Below are 22,632 nucleotides of genomic sequence, written 5' to 3' on the forward strand. Positions count from 1 at the left end.
TCTCCTACCTTCAGTTCAGTACCTTTCCTATGAAGCATATGACTAGGAGTACTTGCTCTATCTGTACATTTGCTTAAGTAGTTTTCTCTATCTGGTATGTTCCCTCTCCTTCTGTCCTTCCTATTCTCTCCTGTCAGAATCCTTCAAGGAAGGACCCAAAGCCTCCTCTCCTCCTCCCCCTTTCCCCCAGGTTACCTCCACCTTTTCTGCACACGAATAACCACTCTTCTGACATTGAGACTCTTTCATCTTATTTCATGGTCATCTCTTTACCGTTAAACTCCAAGCTTTCCGAGAGCAAGACTAAATCTTCTTCACCCATGTAGGATTGTAAGCATTAACATTTATTTGTAGAATTATTTAAATGTGTTTTCTTGTAATTCTCACATGCTGTTCTGATGTCTTGGCAGTAAAAATTGGACTTCACATTTCATCTTCAGGTCAAGTCTTTGAAGTAGACTATGTAATTCATTATCATTTTACCTTTGAGGAGATTAAGACACAGAAAGGTTAAGGAACTTGTCCAAAAATCACACAGTAAGGGGCACAGCCAGGGTTCAAACCCAGATTTCCAAATCCCAGACTCTTCATTAAATTGTGCTGCCTCTCTCATCACACGAAACTTAATGGGTAAAGAGTTGTATGTCTTGTTTCTCCAATTAAATTCAGAGATCTCTTAAGATGTGAACTTAATCCCAATTTTAGCGCTTTTTTTATTTGACAAATGTGGACTGTTAAACAGTCTCTTCTTTATTTACTTCCTGATAAAGCCCTTGATGCAATGCCCAGTAGGCAGCAGACATTGAATAAATATTTGTTAAAGGGGATCAAGAATTGTGACTTCTAGAATTTCTGCAGGCAATCAAACATTATTAATACGAGAAAGGAGATGAATCAGGGGAACCAGAATATCTCTTAAAGGGAGATAATGAAAAAAATCCTTGTAGGTAGAATAGAGATGAGATCAGCAAAGAGAGGCTACCATTTTGAAATCTCTATATGTGTAAAGAATTCCTACTCTTATCTCTAGTATGGAATTCTCACCATTGTGTTTATTTGCTTCAAGTGTTCTCTTGCTTCCTTCTGTCATTGACCCTGAAACTCTTTTAGGTTATGTTCAGTACGATGATGAGTTGGTGCCCTTAGGTGACATTTTACCCAGGTGTTTCCCTAGAGTATGATTGGAGATAAAAATCTGTTGAGGATTTCCTTTACAGGAAAATTCAAGAAGTCTGAATTTTTAGGGCAGTTACATTCTTCATTTAAGAATCCTGATGGACAGGCTGAATAAACAAAGATAATTCAAATTTCAAAAGCACAATTCATGTATAACCCTTCAGAATTGATGAATGAGAAAATTAGCATGGACCTGTTGAATCAGGTTCAGAGTAGAGGCTTAGTTTTATTTATTTTTGTCTCCACCAGCTGGACCACATTCCCACACTAATTTCTCTTGATGTTGAATACTTTAAAAATGCGAACACTGCAGAATTCTATGCACATTCTATGTTTTTCCTTATTCTCCCGTAGAACCTACTGAGTTTCAAATTTAGATAAGTAAAAAGTTCTGGTCTAGAACCTTTCTAGAGATGAAGTAATTGCCAAGGCTCCCTTTTATGTGCCTGGTCTAATAATTGGTTCTATTTCTCTACCTGACTGGGAAATAGAGAATAAAGAGTCGTTGAGGTTAAGCTACCTTTCGATCAGGTTGCTGCTGGTTCCCAGAAGGTCTTTCAGCTGCAGGCGTCTCCTGAGAAAACAAGAACAACACTAAATATTCCTAATTTCCTAGCCTCCAATCATTCGTATGCATGTGTGTATGTGTGTGTGTGCACATGTGTGCATAAGTGTATCTGACTCCCATTTTGCCATTTAGTAACTGGTGAACTTAGGCATATTATCAAATTTTGCTAATTCTCAGTTTCCTCAACGAGAAAATCGGGATGCTGATAATGTTATCTAGGTCCACAGGGTTTTTGTGAGAATTTAATAAGAGGATACGTGTATGTAATCAGTTTAGTATCTAGCTCAATAAAAGTTAATTATAATAATATGAATGAAAGCAAGTTATGAATTATGAAGCTCTCTTAGAAAAGGAAATTTTGTTGGCTGTGTACAGTAGCTTACACCTATAATCTCAACAGTTTGAGAGGCTGAGGTGGGAGGGCTGCTTGAGGCCAAGAGTTTGAGACCAGCCCGGGCAACATAGTGAGATATCGTCTCTACAAAGAAATTTTAAAAGTAGCCAGGTGTGGTGGTGCGTATCTGTAGTTCTAGGTACTTGGGAGGCTGAGACAGGAGGATTACTTGAGCCCAGAAGTTTGAGGACTCAGTAAGCTATGATCACACCACTGCACTTCAGCCTGAGCAAAAGAGTGAGAGCCTGTCTCTTAACAAAAAAAAAAAAAAAAGAAGAAGAAGAAAAACAAGAAACTTTCATAAAATAAAATTATGGGCATTAACTGACACCTGATATTTTTCACCTGAAATATGCATTAAAGTCTTCCAGAGTTTTCATTACATGTTTTACTTTTTCTCCAAGTCAGAATTTGGTGGACTGTGTAGTTTAGAAGACTGATAACCCAATAGAGCTGTGATAATCATCTATGCCAGATTTTCTATAGTGCTAACTTCAGATATTTTGTTTTGCTGCTCTGTTAAGCATACTCATATTTACAAAATTTTCCCTGAATTTGGGTTCGGCCATGGTTATCATAGTAAGTACAGCACATTCTCGTACTTGATTCAATGAGCTCTATTTAGTCAAGAGATTAAATCCAGGTCAGATTCATCGACTGTTTGCTTCACTTAAATGAATCTGTGATACCACCATTCATAAATGAGAATGTGCCAACCCCTGCTGGCATAATGATCAGTGGGAGGAGGAGTGGGTTGGGCACTGAGCAGCTGATGATTCTCCTCAATCCTGGAGGGGGCCCTTGAGATGACAGCGTATAGGTGGGCAGAGCAAGGCAACTGTGATACCTCCCTGGGGTCCCTTTGGTGCCAGGGATTTACATAGCCTCAGCTGTCAAAGAACAATAAATTTTCCTTCAAAATATAAAACATAAATCAGTGTTTCCCAAACACTGAAAGGCAAGAAGAAACTAAATCCCCATAATAATGAAAAGAATCCTGTTAATTAAATCAGCAAGGTAGAGAGCTTCCCTCCTAGCACAGGGCCCCGTTGAACAGCAGAATACCTTGGAGACTGAAGCTGAAATCCAAGCTTTTTCTAGGTTTCAAGCCAGTATCCTGAGGGACCATTCAGGAGAAGGAAAAAAAAAAAAAAAAGAAAAATCTTAAGAACGGGACAAGTAAACACAAGTTTGTCTTTTTGTTTTTTAGAAGTTGTACTTGGACTATGTTTATCTGGGAAGGGAAGTTGCAAAACAAACTGTAAACTAGGCTCAGTATATTCGTGCCAACCCCTTATCAGATTTGTAACAGTCATGGATAAGCTGAGGGCTTGTCGCTGTGAATTAAAACGCAAAAGCACATATATGCTTAGAGAAAAGGAGAGAGAGATGTCATTTTTTCTGATTATTTGTTTGTTTGTTTGTGTATTTATTTCAACCATAGTCTATTTCAATTTATTTGGCTCCTGGACATCCTGGTTCATGTTGTTTATAACAATTAGTGTTGACTTCACACGTCTTTCTTTTTGTCCTGCAAAGCTATTGGTATAGATTTGTGGGTTTTTTTAATGCTTGGTTAATTAGCTAGCCTTCTAGGAAAGAGTGTGTTGCTGCGGTTGAGGAAAGCTGGAAAAAAAAAAAAAATAGAGGTTAAGGTTTCTTATGACTGTCACGTTTGGGAATTGAGGGCCATATAATCTTACTACCCTCAAGCCACTGATAACAACTGCCATTCCCATCAGCCAGAGCTCTTCCAGGGATGAAAGCCACACCATCTCAGCTCCACTTCAGCTTTTGGTTTTATTCTCCAGGCCTCCCAGAATCAAGTCACTTACTTCCCCCTATCCTCTACTATCCTTTACAACAGTTTTTACTGCCAGAGGGAGCTCTTTTCAAATGGAAAACTCAGAAACTGAGACCACTCTCCCGAACTTGTCCATATTTGAAAATACAAAAACCACCCAACTCTCTTCTAGACCTCAATATTTAACTAATCTTTCACATAGTGATTAATCACTTACCAGTTGTTACATTAACATTTTTGGAAAGTATATTATGCATGTCATGGGACATATTTGCAGTATGCCAAAGTTCAGTCAGATTTCTATTTGCCTGCAGCAAAGATGTGTCTTGCATACTCTGGCACAAGAGTTTTCTTATTATTGTCTGCATTCTCTTGACATGATAAGCCTCCTCCATCTTCCTTTGTCCAGTTCATAACCACACATGCACATACACAGAAAGATCATCTTTGTACTGATGCTGGCTAGTGCTGCTCAGAGACCAGTAGTGGGGTGTCAATTTATATTGACAAATACAATTGGGGCCATAACTGCAAGGTTGCCAACCCTCGGATCCCACCATACCACCAATTGCTTTGACCTTGGAGGTGAGGATGGCAGGAAGAAAGGAAGTGGTCAAGAAACTATGGCTTATTCCTAGCTCTCCGTAGCTAAGAACAACTTTAAGTGGCAGCGAGTGGACACAATATGATACCGGTTTAATTAGATTCTTGGGGCAAAGCAAAACAAGGTGGTGGATCTCAGCTCAGTTCCAAGAGCTTCCCTCCCATTGACCTCAGCTGTGTTATGGATCATGGTCTGAGTTCTTTTCCCCAGCATATATTTTTTCCTTCTGACCTTTCATAGTAGTATCTGTGTGCTTTGGGGAAAAAAATCTCCTTAAGCTTTTATTTATTTATTTATTTTTCTGAGTGTTGCAAGTCAAGCAGGACTTACGGTCACAGGACACATTTGTGAAAAATAGGTGCATATGTGTGTAAATACAATTTATGCGCATGTAGGCATATTGTAAGAAATAAGTTTTGAGGTTTTGGTTTTTTTTTTTTTGAGATGGAGTCTTGCACTGTTGCCCAGGCTGGAGTGTAGTGGCACAATTCTTTGATTCTCCTGCCTCAGTCTCCCTAGTAGCTAGGATTACAGGCGCCTGCCACCAAGCCCTGCTAATTTTTTGTATTTTTCGTGCACATGGAGTTTCACTATGTTGGCCTGGCTGGTCTTGAACTCCCGACCTCATGATTTGCCCACCTGAGCCTCCCAAAGTGCTAGGATTACAGGCGTAAGCCTCCGCACCTAGCCAGTTTTGATATTTTTAAATTAATTTTTTACTGTCTTCTATAATCTTTCCCGTAAGATTATAAGGAAATAGTTGCTTTAACATTTTGTTATTTGAAAATGGCCAGTAGGTGATATAAAAGCTTTGTTTCATTGGCATTGCTCATGAATATCTTAAGTCACAGATATGTGAGTGGCTATTAATTGATGTGGAACACCTGTTTAAGTCGAAGCTGTTAACTATTTTCTAAAGGCCATAATCTATGCTTGTTTAATGAAGAAGTATTAATTTTTATGAAGGTCCAAAATACGTGTGTCTGATCCAAATTTCACTTTCATTTTTTTAATATAAAAATATAATCCTCAACTACATCTATTGATTAACTTGAAAACATCACATGGCTAACATTAATTGAGCAGCTATTCTAAACAGGAGACTGAGCTAGGTTCTGAGAACCAAGCAAGTCTGAGTTGGATGGTGGCAATACGCAGCTCATTCCAAATGTATGCCAAATTTAAATATTAGAAATAACACTATAGTTCTGCCTTAGTATTAAATATACGCTTTATGTTATTTTGTATGTCCATATGTGGTATAACTGCCAAGCAGCTTTTCTTCTGTATGTAAGTTTCTGAGTGATTAACCAAAGGCATGTGTGGACAGTGGAGACAAGCACCGTTAAAAACCTACAAGCCCTTCCACAGCCAGAGGGACAGTGCAACACACACCACCGTTTTCTGTTTACATTGACATTACTTTGACAGTTTAGCACCTTTTTTTTTTTTTTTTTTTTTTTTTTTTTGTTTCAGGAGTAGGGGTGAGTAGCAAGTCTTCTGATTGCGAATTTTCAAAGGCAAATTTACAAACGGAAGAAATAAAGTTTGCATTCCTTTATGTATTTAGATATGACAGATTAAAAGCAAAGCAGGTATGCAGAGCATGTTTAATCCCTCACCAAGGTGGCGATCTCCAAATGCTTTGATGTTGCCTGGTTGCAAGGCCCCTGAGACTTTTCCAGGAACCAAATTCAGTGACTTTGTGTGGCTTACCCATCCCTTCTGGTGTTCAAAAAAGAAAGGAAAAGGTCCCTGCACCTTCTTGCCTCCTTCCTTTATTGTACGGTTTGCTTTGTTTGTTTGATTTTAAAACTGCCATTATGTGAAAGTGTTGCAAGTATAAATAATTGAGAAGATAACTCTGTAGGGAAACCACTTTTGCTGCCTTTGTGCAAAGGCAGCTCATTACGGCTCTGAGCTGCAGCGTTCCATAAGAGCAATTATGCAACATCAGTATGTCATGGATATTAACCAAGGGGAGTAGATAAGAGATGGGAAAATAATTTTGTAACTTATTTAATTAAATTTATTTGGTTTTTTGAAATAGTTCCTCTTGTGTATAATTTACTCAGCCACTCCATGGTGCTGTGGTCTTTGCAGGACTGTCGTTCAGCATTTGTTTTTTGGCATTCCTCCCCAATTTCGTATGGACCCAAAATGTATTTATATTGGGGTTTAATTTCCACCCAAGGAGAGGTTACCCATGAAAATGGAACCATAATTTGGTCATGAGGTTTTTTATCCCCCCTAGGGCTTATAGAGCCAGTTAATATATGTTAATACAACAAAGTGAATAAAAGGTTAAATAAGTGGGTCAGGCTCAGAACGAGTGCCGCACTGCTTACTTCTGCTTAAACGGAAGGAAAAGCCCATAATGGTGCTTGCCTGACTTTCACCCCCATCATTTTAAGAATTGCTTTGCCAATTCTTCACAGCAAATAGTAATTTTAAGTGGACCGAAACAGAGCTCAGGGTGTTTGCACTCTATGGTAATAATAGAGTAGCTGCGCTCCCTGGAGTCAATAAGCCCAACAATTGAGTCATTTTTGCCTCCTGTGAGTGAATCACTGCTGTTAGCCTGAATGACAGGATTGCTTATAGAACCAGAGCCCTTCACCGGGCTGACCTCATCTCGGGACAGCGAGGTTCAGAGGGCAGGCAGGTGGTGTTTAACACAGTTATAAGTAAAAGCTGATTTTGTACTTGTATGCTCTGTAAACAAGAAAGTAGAATTGATTGGGAGCATTTGATGTACACTGATATACATTATCTAAAGCAGCACTCCCTCTTTTCCTGTCTCTTTCCTCTTCTCATTTCTCCTTCCTCTTAACATTGTCCCCACCTCGTCCTGCCCTCTACATCTGTGTGCCTCCAACCCATGTAACAGACATGCCACATACAGCTCAGTCACAGTTCTGATTAATAAAAGATCCAGAAGGTATTGAAAAGATATATGTATATATGTGTATATGTGTGTATTTACATGTATATATATATGCACATTATACATACAAATATTTTAAAAGCTTTTTGTTTTGCCTTTTTTTGAGACATATCTACATATACATATGCACATACACACACACGTTTTATTCTTAAGATTATTCTTCGGTTTTGAACAGCTATTTCGAAGCAGACATTTTAGGCATAGCAAAATACCCAATAATTGTTTTTTAAAAAAGGGATTTCATTGAGTAGGAAAAATACGAGAAAAGTATGGAAAGGAAAAAGTAGAGAAAACATTCAGGCCTAACATAATTCCCTAATTATCAAATTAACTTTGAGATAGAAAAGTTCTGAAGAACCTTTCCAGTCAGCACATTTTAGGGGTCAAGGTATCCTGTGTGGGGAAGCCATGGGGTACTCATGATTTATCATAATCTTGGGAGGTGGAATTATGAACAGGTTAGATATAAAACAAGAGCCTTACAAGTCCTTCTGCATCTCTGAGTCTGACTTGGAGAAATCTAAAGATGGAAAGAAAGCCTCTTTTTAAGTTGATAAAAGGCTTAAAAATAGAATTTACGTTAAAAATTAGGAAACCACTTCATTTTCTTTTTTAAAATTCTTGGAACCCGAGTGCCCCTCAAAATCACAACAACCACAGTCAGGAATTAATTTGTACCATCACCTTCTCTTTAGAGATGCATAATGTACATCACTCTGTTAAAGGCTGTGACGACCTGCAGCAGAGGAAGTGACTTCACTTTGTTTACCTTCCCATTTGTTTTCCCCATATTTGTTTGACCTAGGCCCCTATTCTGGAGAAATACCTATTGATACTAGAGTTCCTCAGAGCACATCTGGGAGCAAAATGTCCTTACAAAGACATCAGAAAAAAATATTTTTAAAAAGCTTTTTGTTTGGGATTTTTTTTTTTTTTTTTTTTTTTTTTTGAGACAAGTTCTGGCTCTGCTGCCCAGGCTGGAGTGGAGTGGCAGGCACCATCGCAGCTCACTGCAGCCTCCGCTTCCTGGTCTCAAGCCATCCTCCCACAGCAGCCTCCTGAGTAGCTGGGAGGCATGCCACCAGGCCCGACTAATTTTTTAAGGTTTTCATAGAGATGGGCTTCATCATGTTGTCCAGGCTGGCCTCCAATTGCTGGGCTCAAGCAATCTTCCCGCCTTGGCCTCCCAAAGTGCCTCTATTTCTCCTTGCCTTTCTCAGTCTCACAAAACTTCCTCCTTCACTTTCTATTCTCTCTCCCTGTCTCCCAGCACACCCACACATACCCACACTCTCCCACCCACCCACACGCATCCCCGCACACACTCATAACACCTCATTCACCTCAGTTATCAGTCGTCTCTACTTGAGTCAACTGTCCTTATCCCTAATACAGCTATGTTCTATACTGCGCATATTGCCTGACAGCCTAGAAAAGCCAGAGGCCTAAGGTCTTCCAAGTCAAATCCTTTTCCTACATTACATCTGCACCCACGATTTACCTGGCCTTTCTAATGCCCAGATAGATTTGCGCCTTTAACTAATGCCTCTTTTTTTTTTTTTTTTTTGAAACAGAGTTTCGCTCTTGTTACCCAGGCTGGAGTGCAATGGCGCGATCTCGGCTCACCGCAACCTCCGCCTCCTGGGTTCAGGCAATTCTCCTGCCTCAGACTCCTGAGTAGCTGGGATTACAGGCACGTGCCACCATGCCCAGCTAATTTTTTGTATTTTTAGTAGAGACGGGGTTTCACCATGTTGACCACGTTGGTCTCGATCTCTCGACCTCGTGATCCACCTGCCTCGGCCTCCCAAAGTGCTGGGATTACAGGCTTGAGCCACCACGCCCGGCTAACTAATACCTCTTGTCTGTATCTTGAGTTATTTGTAAGTATGAAAATAACGAGACCAGAGCCAGAAAGCCAGAGTTATTTCCCATCTTAGTTCTGTCCCACTCTGGGGCAAATCATTTCATCAAGGATTCAGCTATGCCTCTTATAAAATGAGAACAACAAAAAAAATCCTTAAACTCAGGGCTCTTTTATTCTCAATTGTAATTTATATCCAAGATGAAAGAACCCTATTTTTATTCACTCATTTAGTTGTTCACTCACAGACATTTTATTGAGAGTGTACTATATGTAAGGTGAAAGAACCCTGTTTGCATTCACTCATTTAGTTATTCACTCGCAAACATTTTATTGAGGGTGTACTATACGTCTGACACAGTGTCAATAATAAAATTTAAGATGTGGCTCTTGCTCTCTAAGCCTATCTAGTAGGAAAGTCAGACAAGTAAATCACAATTGTGAATAAATACGTGTTGAGCATGTTAGCTCAGTGCCACTGAGGAAGTGCTTTTTAATCAGACTTTGAAACCAGGGAAGTGACCTCAAAGAGATTTCTGTGATAAGCACTTTGAAGGGCATGTTAACCAGATGTCCGTAGCAGAAAGCCCAGCCCAGGCCAAAGGAACAGCGTGGCCCTAGTTAGTTAGCACATTGACTTTAAACTTATTAATTGCCTTTTTGTTTATTTATATGTTACCTGACTCCAAAGAATCTGTGGCGGTTAAACCAAGTACTAAATTAAGAGTTTTATTGTTTTTTGTCTTTTTTGAGACAGTGTCACTCTTGTTGCAGGGGCTGGAGTACAATGGTGTGATCTTGGCTCACCACCAGCTCTGCCTCTGCGTTCAAGCAATTCTCCCACCACAGCCTCCCTAGTAGCTGGGATTACAGGAATGTGCCACCATGCCTGGCTTTTTTTTTTTTTTTTTTTTTTTTTTTTTGTATTTGTAGTAGAGATGGGGTTTCCCCACGTTCGTCAGGCTGGTCTCAAACTCCTGACCTCAGGTAATTCGCACTCCACAACTTCCCAAAGTGCTGGGATTACAGGCGTGAGCCACTGCACCTGGCCAAATTATTTGTGATAGTGATGTTACTTTATCTATATTGTGAAAGTGGAAATATTTCAAATGCCATCATTTCTATTTCTAAAAGTTAAGTTAAACCACTTTAGGAAATTCTGATAGGAGATGTGAAATCTGAATATGCTGTAAAAATTCTTTCAAATTGCAGTACAATGTGTTTCCTTTTGTCTATCACAGATTATAGCTTTGTGTATAATGTCAGAATCAAAGGTTGATATCTCTATTTCTCAGCAAATCAGGGGAAAAAAATCCACTAACTAACCCTCTAAAGCTAAAATATTTAAGGACTAAAGCAGATGTGGCATAACTGCTGGTTTGCTAGGTCTCTTGTGGTTTATAAAGATATATTTTATGTCTTTTATGATTACAGGATGATGCTAAAAATTTTGTGGGTAATAATACCGTCACATTGGAAAGACTGCATATAACATCTCTGGAGAAGATACAGAATGCTACCTGGCTGTCAAATCAAAGTAAAAGATGTTTAATTTGTCATTAAGAAAAGGCAGTCAGGAAATTTTATTTGGAATTTGGTCTTTGATGTGTGAACATCATAAATGTGAGGATATTAAGTCATATATTCATGAATAGATTTTTTTTTTGCTTTCTGACATGTTTTAATAATAATTTTTAAAGATTATTGTTAGATGTGTAGCTGTTAGAACTATAATTTATTTAAAGTGACTTTTAAAATTGTTTAGACCTTTGATTTTTCCCCCCCATTGGCACCTTTACTAGATGCCAGTATAAACTGGTTAAATAGCATTTACTTTAAACAGCAAGAATATACATATGCATATTTATGATATTTTGTTTGTTGGATCTTTTTCTTAATATTACTTGACTTTCTGTGTTTTAATCTCATTTTTTCATATTTTGGGTTGAAGCCACTCTAAAGTTTAACACCTAGGAGATTTCTCACTTATGGTTCCCTTTAAAAGTGCTAAAATCTCAGCCTCTCAAACAAGAGACCAAGCTACAATTTAAAGAAAGCCGTGGTATTGATAAAGGGCCCTAAGAATGTTGCCACCTTCCAAATGTGTCCTCTGCCACATCCTTTCTTTTAAACCAGCAGGAGAATTGAGAGGAGGATAAGAGCCTGGTACATCCAAACACTTCTGGCATGCCAATCTGGTCTTCTGAAGTATCCCCTGCTGCTTTAGAAAAAAGAGCTCCCTAGACAAATGAAAGGGCCACGGGGACATTCACATGCATAACACCTTCCCTCCAAGTGGCTTTGGATTGCTGGTGTGTTGGGGTGGTTTGGCCTGAGTTGAAGAATTGAGACTTGAGAACCATTTGTTTCCACACCATTTTGGGTGAAGTGCTATATTTTTCACCTTAGAAGCCCATTTAAAAAGAAAAATATGGTTTGAAAGGAGGACACAGTTTGGAAGCCATCACACTTAATGGAGCCCCTTTTAAATGTAACAGTTTGTCCTATCAATTCTCCTCTAAATTAGTTGTCACTACCTAGATAAAACCCACCCTTGTTTGTCTTATGCTTAAAAACACATAGTCTTATATATAAATATATTTTCCCATTCCCGTTTTTAAAACTCTCTGATAAGTTCCATTACTAAACTAGTAAAGGGTGGAACATAATTTGTGTAGCAACACCGAGTGTAACATGTATGCAATTATTATCCGCCTTTAAATCGAGTCGCACAAATTAACTCAAAATGTAAAGAAAAGTGAATGGGACCTATTAGAGACAAGGCGTTGACCACAGACGTTTTTACTAACAATTGACTTGGCCAATCATGATCAGATCACGAACTTTCTAAAATTTACAGGATAATTTGGAAGAGGAAGGAAGTAATTTTTTTTTTTTTTAAGTAGCCAGGCAGTTTATATACTACAAACTGCTGCAGTGCTGGAATATTCATGTAGCTTGGAAAATATGAAGTAATTAGAGGTTTGAAGTAAAGTCACTACCTTTTGCTCTTCTTTCATCCTCGTTCCTTTTCTTGAGTGGCTTACATATTTCTCAGCCTGAAAGTCCTGTTGTCAAACCAAAGGTAACATTTGAAAAATTGAATTTGCCTCTTCCCACCACAACAAATAGGAATTTCTCATCAATTTCCAATTTTCGTCAACTGTACACCATAACATACCAAGCATAAATTCTCAGACTTATCCTTTTAATATCTTTTATATTTATATCTCTCCTTTTTCATCTAAGTACAATTCATCAGCCATTCTCCCAACCAAATATCCAACTTCTTTTTCATTTCTACTCCGTTAATCAGAGCTCATATTATTTCCCTCTTCTGCCTGGATTCAACGAGAACTTTCTGTCTTCCCAGCTTCTAGATTCTCTCTCATCAGTTCAGTTCATCCTATACATAGTTCTTGGAAAGATCTTCCTCAAACACCATATTTTATCATTCTACCATTCAGGAATCTCAAGGATTCAATTTACCATTTAAGAACCTCCACCATCTTGCATGTTAATCATAGCCATGTTTTCCAGACCGTAGCTGGGAGCCAGTCGGAGTTCAATTCCTTCATCCTCCCTTTACACAAAATCGGCCCTGGTCTGCACTGGTGCTTTAGAGCATGCCATTTCCTTGTTTTCTTTTCTTTCAATATTCCACGGCCTTTTAATCTGGTTCAGCTCTCCTCCAACAATTTGAGATTAATCTTTATCTTTACCTTCTTTAATTGCCCTCATGACACTTATTTACTGACTATGGGCTATGTTGGTTTGTAATTATTTATGTGCTCTCTAATTGTGATTTTTAGTTTGTTTCTGTGGGTGTGAAAAATAAAAATCTTTAATGATATAACCTGCATTTTTATATATACAGAGAAAGAAACTCATCTAACTATATATGTATGGATTATTTATAATTTTCTATATAACTTTATCTTACATTCTGTCATTAAATTTGTGTCAAGTTTTGAATATGGAAGATTTATCAATGTGTAACACATGTATAGATTACTATGGACCTTAAAAAAATTTCAGTCTAATTTTTTCAGGATTAAAACAGGATGAAAATGAGTCTCACATTATATCTGCTCCTTGATATCTAGCTTTCCCTTCCAGCCTCTTCCTCTGCCAAACCCAGTCTCTCATTGAGAAACACACACACACCCCTCTAGAGAAAGCATCTATGAATACAGTTCTGTGAACATTGAGGAGGTAGGTGCTTAGTAACTTTTTATTGGCCAAAGGGTGATGTAGATAAAGCAAGAAATGAGGACGAGAAAAATCTCTGTTCCCACTAGCTAGAGGGGAAGGGGGCAAACACTAGCACATGGCGTGATTGAGTATAAATAGCAGTGAGGATGTTTAACAACCATTCTTTTCTCCTGTTTTTGACATTCCCACCCCCCACAAAATTCCTGTCCTTGATCTATGCAGTAATATGTCTGAATATCCAAGAATTGATAACTCTCTCTCTCCCTCTCTCTCTCTCTCTCTCTCTCTCTTTCTGTGTGTGTGTGTGTGTGTGTGTGTGTGTGTGTGTGTGTGTGTGTGTGTTTGTCTTTATCACCCCTACTTCAGCAGCAGCACAGAAAACTGAGCCAGATGTTAAAGCATTCATCTCTGGCAAAGTTTATTGCTGTGTGTGTTTCCATACATGTACATGTGCACACACACAAATACACATACATATATATACATACATGTGGCTGATGACTTCTCACAGTATATCTCAAAGCATTATTGCATGTCCCACTTGGTTGATAGGACATCTCTAGCCTGACAGATTTATTTGTTGAGAACAGGATTATGCATTTGGAACCAGTTTAAATCTTAGCAAGACAATGCACATGTCTTATGTAGATTTTGTCGTTGATTTTTTTTATCCCTTATAAGTTATTCGGGGAAAGTCATGTCAATATAAATCAGTGGTAATGAAAACAACATTATGGCATCTTTGATAGTGCATTTGCTAAAGCCTTTCTGGACTTTTACCCAGCTCTTAATGATTGATATTACAGGCAGTGGATAAACATTTTTGATGGATCTGTTTGCTCACAGATTTAAAAAAAAGAAAATCTAATCCTTTTATCTCTTTGATTTAAAGGGTGTTATGCCATTGGAGAGGAAGCAGTTCAAATGTGGTCATCATAGGTTGGTGGCACCAAAAATAGAAACTCACTTAGGGTAAAATTTGCTGTCAGAAAAAATGGAGCATTCTTTCTGAACTCAGGAGCGCGTGGTTCATGCGAGCTTCCTTGTAGATGGTTGCTACATAAGGCTTCTTTCATACAGGTGTGTTTATGCCCCAGGCTTGCTGGCCACAGTCCATTCCATTTACAGAAGCTGAATTAAACAATAACTACTGCATTGCAAAAAATGGTGAGGGTGGGAGGAAGGGGAGGGGGAAAGGTGAGCGTCAAAGGAGATGCCTGAGAGCTTTGTTAGGGCCAAGAAAAACCCTGTTGCAGTTGTCAGAGCTTGTTGATGTTGCTGGGAAAGGCACTTTTTTTTTTTTCCTGGATTTTGTGGTTCTGCCTTAGGAAAGAAAGTAAAATAGAACGGAAGAACAAAGTCCTACTCTATAAATCAGCAGCTGCTCCTTGCCAGATCAAAGGAGTGACATTTTTGCTCCTGGACTACTTGTCCACTTGAGGGCTTGACAGGCAGCTAACAGCTGGCCTGCTAGACTGTATGGGAGAATCAGCCTACATCTTCTTCTGAGCAGATGACAAGCTAATCAGAGACATATCCATAGCACAGGGCATATGAGTGCACCTTGATCTCTTCAAACATATCGAATACATAATTGCTAAACAGCTTGGTGCATTTTTGACCAGTTAATGCTTAGGTGGTTTTCATTGAGAAGTAAGATAGAGAATTAATTCTTCAATCAAAGGTGATCATGAAAGCTGAAATGATACAAGATTTGTTGGGATCTTCTCCCCTTAGAGTGACTTAGTAAAATGGTTAGGAACATAATGGGAATTGGCTAAGAATGTAGGCAACTGATTGTGCAGTGACTGGTTGATTTCCAAAGCCCAGTCAGGCTACAGTGTTCACATCCATGAATAGGTAATTGGAAATTAGTCGTTTTGAAAATGATTGCACCTGTTTTTTATGTCGATAGAGTTAAATAAAGTTGTAGGTATACCTTCTGTGTCTGCAAAAAGTTGTTTTCAGAAGCACTATAAGGTATATAGGTATCCAGATCTGGAATTTTAATGTCAGTAGTAAAACTTTCAAAGTAATTCAGTTTCTAGTTGACTTCCATCTGCAATAAATCATGTACAGGATGAGGTAATATACTACAACTTATGCCTATTGACTTAGGATTTTATCTTTAAGAGGATAGATCCTAGATACGAATAGCTAAGGAAGTTTGAGTGTTTTCTCCTCCCTTGCTTTCAAGTAGCTTTGAAAGATCACTTTTATAGTGCATGATAAATAGCTACATATGAATAATCTGATGGCATTCTGTAAGAGTAACAGTGCTTCAACATAATAACCTGCTGGGATGTTTTGTTACATGCCATCAGGTGTGATTATATTCATGGAACAGTGTTTACTGTTGTTCAGTATTATAAAGGAAATAAAAGATAATTCCCTGTCTGAGAGGACATTTCTCAAGTATTTTAATTAAAAGGTCCCTACTGTTACCTATGTAAACCTTAGCCAAATAAGATGCCAAATTTTCTTGATCATCTTTAAAAATTCTTTTAAATATGAAATTAATTATACTTATTAATAAAACTCTAACAGTGCAGAATTATTTGGAAACAAAAGATTGAAATTTACCATTCTTCTCCTATCCATGCCTGAGAGATAGCCTCTGTTAACAGTCTTCACAAAAACATTTTACTGGCCCAACTTTTCCTTTAAGAGGTACAGATGGAGTACAATAAATTAAATTATTATAAAGTGTCTATATTGCCCAAGGCAAGTGAGTAAAAGACTGTTTAGATCTAAGATACCTAAAGAGAAGATTATGTGCAGTTTTTGCAGCTGAGATTCACAATAAAAACCTGATCTTTGTAAGTTTCTATTCTTAGGCAGAGTACTAGAATTTGATATGTGATCTAGAGCAAGGCTTCTCATACTTAAATGTGCATAGATCCCTTGGAGATCTTTTAAAATGCAGATTCAGATTCAGTAGCACAGGAATGGAGACTGTAAAGTATTTCTGCGTGTCTAACAAGCTCAAAGGTGATGTTGCTGCTGGTCCATGGCACCCACTTGAAGTAGCAGGGATCTAGAGAAACATACAGAGAGTGGATTCCAAAAGAGCTCACTCCACTATCCACCTCCCACCCCAGCAGGCAGATGCCTGCCCTAGTGTCTAAGATCTCCACGATAGCATTGTACATTTGGATTAAACTGCGATTTTTAGAAAGATCCTGCAATATGGACACATGCTACTTGTAGCAGTATAACACGTTATCATCCTGTTGCCAATCCAGCATAGATTTGTTTAATAGCCACCCACCTATTCCTAATGACTATCTGTGAGAGAACACAATTACTTATAAGCATTGGATAGGTGCATGTGGACTGTAAGCTAACATTTAATGAGCTTAGTTTGTGCCAGGCATTGTGCTAAGGATCTTGCACATAGAAACTCCTTCAATCCTCAAAACCATCCAGTTTAGATAGGAAACAGAGTCACGCTTGGGAAGGTTAAGAAGGATTGTCCAAATTCACACAGCAAATAAAGGACAGAGAACATGAGCCCATGCTCTTCAGCATGTTGCTCTATGCATAAGTCTGGAATAGACAACAGTAATTGAGAAGGGCACGCTCAAAGTAGAATATTTTAGTAAAGAACCTACATGAGCCCTTGTAACTTCAGCAAATAATTAGATGAAAGCAAGAATACTGAAAGAACAAAGGAGAAGGTGATCAAGGATAAGCATCACCTCCCTGATCATTTTGCCCAGGGTATTTTATGTCAGCATGAACACTCCACTATTCAAGCCATATTCATAAAGATACAAAATATAGCCGGGAGCGGTGGCTCACGCCTGTAATCCCAGCACTTTGGGAGGCCGAGGCGGGTGGATCACGAGGTCAAGAGATCGAGACCATCCTGGTCAACACGGTGAAACCCCGTCTCTACTAAAAATACAAAAAATTAGCTGGGCATGGTGGGGCCATGCCTGTAATCCCAGCTACTCAGGAGGCTGAGGCAGGAGAATTGCCTGAACCCAGGAGGCGGAAGTTGCGGTGAGCCGAGATCGCGCCATTGCACTCCAGCCTGGGTAACAAGAGCGAAACTCCGTCTCAAAAAAAAAAAAAAAGGGTACAAAATGTTTGTGATCCCAGATTAACAGCATGTTTTTATATTATAAATTTATTAGTATTTAGTTCCTGTGTTTTTAAAGATGTAGACAATGCTAGTATTCTATCAAATTATAAATCAAGCTGTTGCTTAGGGGAATTAATTATTATCCATGAATCTGTCCCTAAGTAGCATATGAATCTCATTCATTTACCCTACTTTGCTCACAATTGTCTGTGAAAAACGTTGGTCACCAGTGGAAAACTTATGTCTGCGACATGACTGCATCATTTGCATGCCCAAGTTTACCTTCAAGGCATTAAATTTGCTTAATTCACCGACTTAACCATTTTAACGTAGCTTACTGAGAAAATCCTAGTCTTAGCCATAACCACAGCACAGAGAAATATTTGCTTTTTTTTTTGGTAAAGTAAGAAAAAAATGGAGAAATTTGATAAGTGACTTGCCAAGGCTGAAGTTTCATCATTTGGAACACCGGCCAGGAGCAAGCGTTGTGAATAACCACTGTGGCTGATGGGTCCCAGGGCTGGGGACAATAGGGAAGCAGGGTCTTTTCATGTTTTAACAGGTCCCCAGTCACTGAGCTACCTACAACACCTTTCCCCAATTGATCTGATCCCTCTTCAACAGTTCAGTCTCCTTCCTTGCCCAAAGCAATCCATGCAAAAGCTTCAATTCCGGCTATTCTTGATTCCTCCTCAGAGTGTTCAGGGATGCCGGCTTTCCAGATAACTCCATGGAGTCCTGCACTTTCTAACAAAAGGAATGCTTCCAAAAGGAGTTAGTTACCAGGTGTGGCATGAAGTTAGTGAACCAGAAAGAAGGGATTTATTAGCCACTTAAAAAGGGGGGGTGGGGCAGATAAAGAAAGGAATAAAGGAAAGAAACCAACAGACAAGCATGACACCTAAATCTCCTTCTATCCATCTGAACTACACTTTGGGGTAAAAAGTCTTGAAAGTAAAAATCATGATGGTCAGAGTTCAGTTGTAGAAAAGTATGCAAAACTACAGAGTTTAGACTTTCGGGAGGCAGGAGAGATCTCTGGGAAACAGCTCTTCAAGGCTGTAAGATGAGATTTCAGTGATATTTGCTACCTTGGGTTTATTTGTTTTAATGTATTCTTTTTCATCTCTGAGTTGACTCAGAAAGGCCTTATGATTTTTGGAACATCACTGAATTTATTTCTATAATTAAGTTATTTTTAAACTAACAGTCTTAGTATATAACTTTTAAGGATCACACATAGTCATGCATTTTCTACTTAAGTAAAATTTAGAGAAAAAGTAGATAGTCTTAGTAGATACTCTCCCAAGCTTTTGTATGAGCCTGGATACTAACTTTGTGTTCAATACAAATCAATGGAACTAGCGCTCTTTAGGGTACTCATTCCCTAAGGAGTCACTAATGAAATTATCTGTAGCCTTTTTAAAAAAAGGCACAATGAGGCTAATGAAAATTTTTTTTTCTAAGTGAAATCTAGATTAAAGGTACACACTAAGCTTACTGGCACATTTTACAGACAAGTTGTAAAAAACTCAGAATGTTTTTTGTTGTTGTTGTTGTTTTTGAGACCGAGTTTCGCTCTTGTTACCCAGGCTGGAGTGCAATGGCGCGATCTCGGCTCACCGCAACCTCCGCCCCCTGACTTCAGGCAATTCTCCTGCCTCAGCCTCCTGAGTAGCTGGGATTACAGGCACGCGCCACCATGCCCAGCTAATTTTTTGTATTTTTAGTAGAGACGGGGTTTCACCATGTTGACCAGGATGCTCTCGATCTCTTGACCTCGTGATCCACCCGCCTCGGCCTCCCAAAGTGCTGGGATTACAGGCTTGAGCCACCGCGCCCGGCCAAACTCAGAATGTTTTTAAAGAGCTGTTTAATATTGAAGAAGACTTTGTAACTTAGGGTTAAATTGTTTATGCCAATAGAGACGTATATTATATGTCTGTAACTTCAAAATCATTCTGGTATGACATTAAAACTTAGAGAATTTTGTAATATCAGATACAGAGGAAAAACCTAACAGTCTTTGGATTAGAAATAACTTGTGGGGGTTTTCATTAAAGTTGGGTGCAGCTTGCTGCATTTGGGTTAGTTGGATGTCTTCAGCAATTTTTCAAATGTTTTGGGTTTGGCAAAGTCCAAAATGTTTTTTGCCAAGACCCTCTTTCCCCCTTATTTTTTAAACCCGTGTGAAATTCAAGGATAACTTAATCCATATGTGTCTGATTCGTTTACACTTAACTCATCAAAATGTTATTTTATAAGACCCATTTAATATCCATGGAGCCTTTCGAGTCTTTTTAAGACAAGTCTTTTATCATTGAACCAGCAAGTTACGTTTTTCCATATGAATGGAGCCTGAACCTTGAAAGACTAAAGATGAGTTGATTTTCAACTTAGATTCTTCACATTTTAAGCAGAATCAATGCTTGGTATTCCATTTACTACTTGAGCACTGAAAAAGGTCATTTAAAAAAGTATAGATTAGAAAATGTGGAAAAAAAATTATTTCATGCAGTTTTGAGAAAAGACCGTATACGGAAATTTTACCTTAGAAATATTAAAGAAAGAAAAATTATTCTTAGTTAGATTTGCTCTAGTCTCTAATTTAAATGCCTCCATGTTATGTATGTCAGTGTATTTTCTAAAAGGGGCCTCTGGGTCATCAGTACTGGTGGGAGGGGTAATTTCATTTTTTAATGTCAGGGTTTTCATACGGTCAACTCATTAATTGTTAATTTTCATAGTAACATCTATGATCTTAATAAAATATCCCAAGATCAGGGGAATTGACAATTGGCAGGAGTTGTATGTTAAGAGATTTCTGAAAATTTGGGGCCCATATGTTTTTAGAACTGTGTGATTTGAAAGAATGTGGTAGAATTATGAATCTGGCAAGAAATAGCACTATGGATCAAAAACATTGTTTGAGAACAAAAATCCAGAGAGGCTAAATGGTGCCCGAGTGAAAAAAGCAAAATCTCTCTGACCCTTTGTAAAAGGATCTAGTGAAAACCTTCAGAGGCTTCTATTCGTATTTGCTTGGGAGAAGTGGGCAAAGAAAGGCCATTGCCATAACTGCTAGTGAACATCCAGTCCATGCCATGGTAACTAGTTGAAAATGTTATACTGGAGTGGCATTTCCAAGTTCAGCGCTTCTATAAAGACCTGCTAGCACACAGAATGCTTTTTTAATGTTCTGCATTGTTGTGTATCCTCCATTGAACAACCTTTTGAGTGGACCCCGTTTTTACTAATGTAAACATTCTGACGAGTATCCAAAGAAATGACCTTTGAGTGAACCTCTAACCTTCCCGGTAATTATTTGTTTGAAGACAGTGTGGAGTTCTCCTGCTGAGAACTAAGAACCATGATGCCTTGCATCTCTAAGTAAGGGAGTGTTTGGGGGAACTGGAGAGAAAGACATAAATAAGGGAACAACCTCCAGATGTAAAGAATAAAAGAGTAAAAGAGTGAAATTAAAGAGGGAAAAAATAGCAGTTCGTTTTACCTAAAGAGTTGGCCTATTGGGAGGGTGGGGGCAGGGAAAGAAACAAACAAAAAAAACAACGCACACGCAAAATACAAAAATCAGGATAAGTAGCACATAAAGGGAGGTAAAACCCCTGCCAGGTGTGTCCTCCATTAGAAACTTCAAGAAGAGCCTTCTCTGACTCTCCTGAGCGTCTCTGCTGGTTTTAAGGTGAGCTGATAAAAAGAGTTCCTGGGGTGGAAATACCAGGTCGGTCCTCTTTGTGTTGCAGTAAAAGTGGTGGGGAAAGAGTAGGTAATTCAGTTCTTTTTCTGATTGGTGGGATGCTTCTGGAAGTCTGCGACCTGGTCAGATATTCCTCAGCAACACTTCAGGTGGCAGGTGGGAAGAAAGATGCAGTTTCAACTCTCCTTTTGTTTTCACCTCTACTTTGCTGGTCACTTTCCTTTTTGACAACTGAGCTATACTTCTTAAGTAATAAAGAAGTCCATTGTTTTGCAGGCAAACACCATTTGCAAAAGACTCCTTTGGTTTTCCCCCGGCTATTATTCCTCACCCTAATTGTATTCCCACAAGAGTGCTCACAGGAGGTCTAACCGTCCTCCTCCAAAGGGACTTCAGCTTCCCCGGACGGACGGAGAGCTGCCAGCTCGCGCTAGAATTTTTCTGGCTAATTTCAAAGAATAAGTTTTCAGTTCCTGCCTCTGGCCCCAGGTGGACTCATTAATCATGAAGTCCCCCTGTGCTTCAGATATGAAACTGGAAATATTGACAGATGTTATCAATGGGTATATTTTTAAGGAAAAGCTAGCTGGATGCTCCCTGCTCCTCCAAAGTGCTTGGCTAGTGAATCCTGTGCATGAGCTCAAATATATGGGGAATACATGTCGTTAAGTGCACAGGGACAAAGGTAACTCACAAATGGTAGAAAATTGTTTTGTTTTTATTAAATTTGGAGAAATAAAGGAGATTTCTTATCATCTTACTCTGTTTGTACATGAATATTTGATGGGCATTATTAAACATTAAAGTAACATGAAGTAGGCTCTTATTTTTGGATTTCCAACAAAATTAGATCCAGGCTTCTTAGACGAAATAACTGCTTCTCCTTTGCATTCCTTCGATTCAGCCACCACCTGATTTGCAAACGTTTCTTGGGCTCTAATATCAACCATGTGTACCTGAGGCTCTGTCTTTCTAGTGGGTTGAAAGGTGGCTGGGTTTATGGTTGGCAGTTACCTTATCCTCTGCCCTGGGTGTCCCAGCTTAGGCTAGAAAGGCTGCCCCCAGCTGGCACTGACCTCTGAATGACCCCTAACTTTACAGGCTTAAACTGCAGGAGTTGCCGAAGAGCAGAAGTCTTTCTGGCCAGCACTTATTACTGCTGTGTTGGTGATAAAACTTCAGACAGCCTAATTGATGGCTTTGCTGACCTAACAATACCTTGTGAAAGCCGAGTGCTAGAGCCTGGTCT

At 38.9% G+C, this 22,632-nt stretch overlaps 1 protein-coding gene across 6 annotated transcripts in view; it reads left to right on the forward strand.

Moving 5' to 3' along the window:
- MEIS2 (Meis homeobox 2) overlaps nucleotides 1–22,632 on the forward strand; it is a 213,306-nt gene that overhangs the window by 184,633 nt on the left and 6,041 nt on the right. The gene's annotated exons all lie outside the window — the stretch shown is intronic.

This window comes from Saimiri boliviensis, chromosome 2 (genome assembly GCF_048565385.1).
Source record: "Saimiri boliviensis isolate mSaiBol1 chromosome 2, mSaiBol1.pri, whole genome shotgun sequence".
NCBI lineage: Eukaryota > Metazoa > Chordata > Mammalia > Primates > Cebidae > Saimiri > Saimiri boliviensis.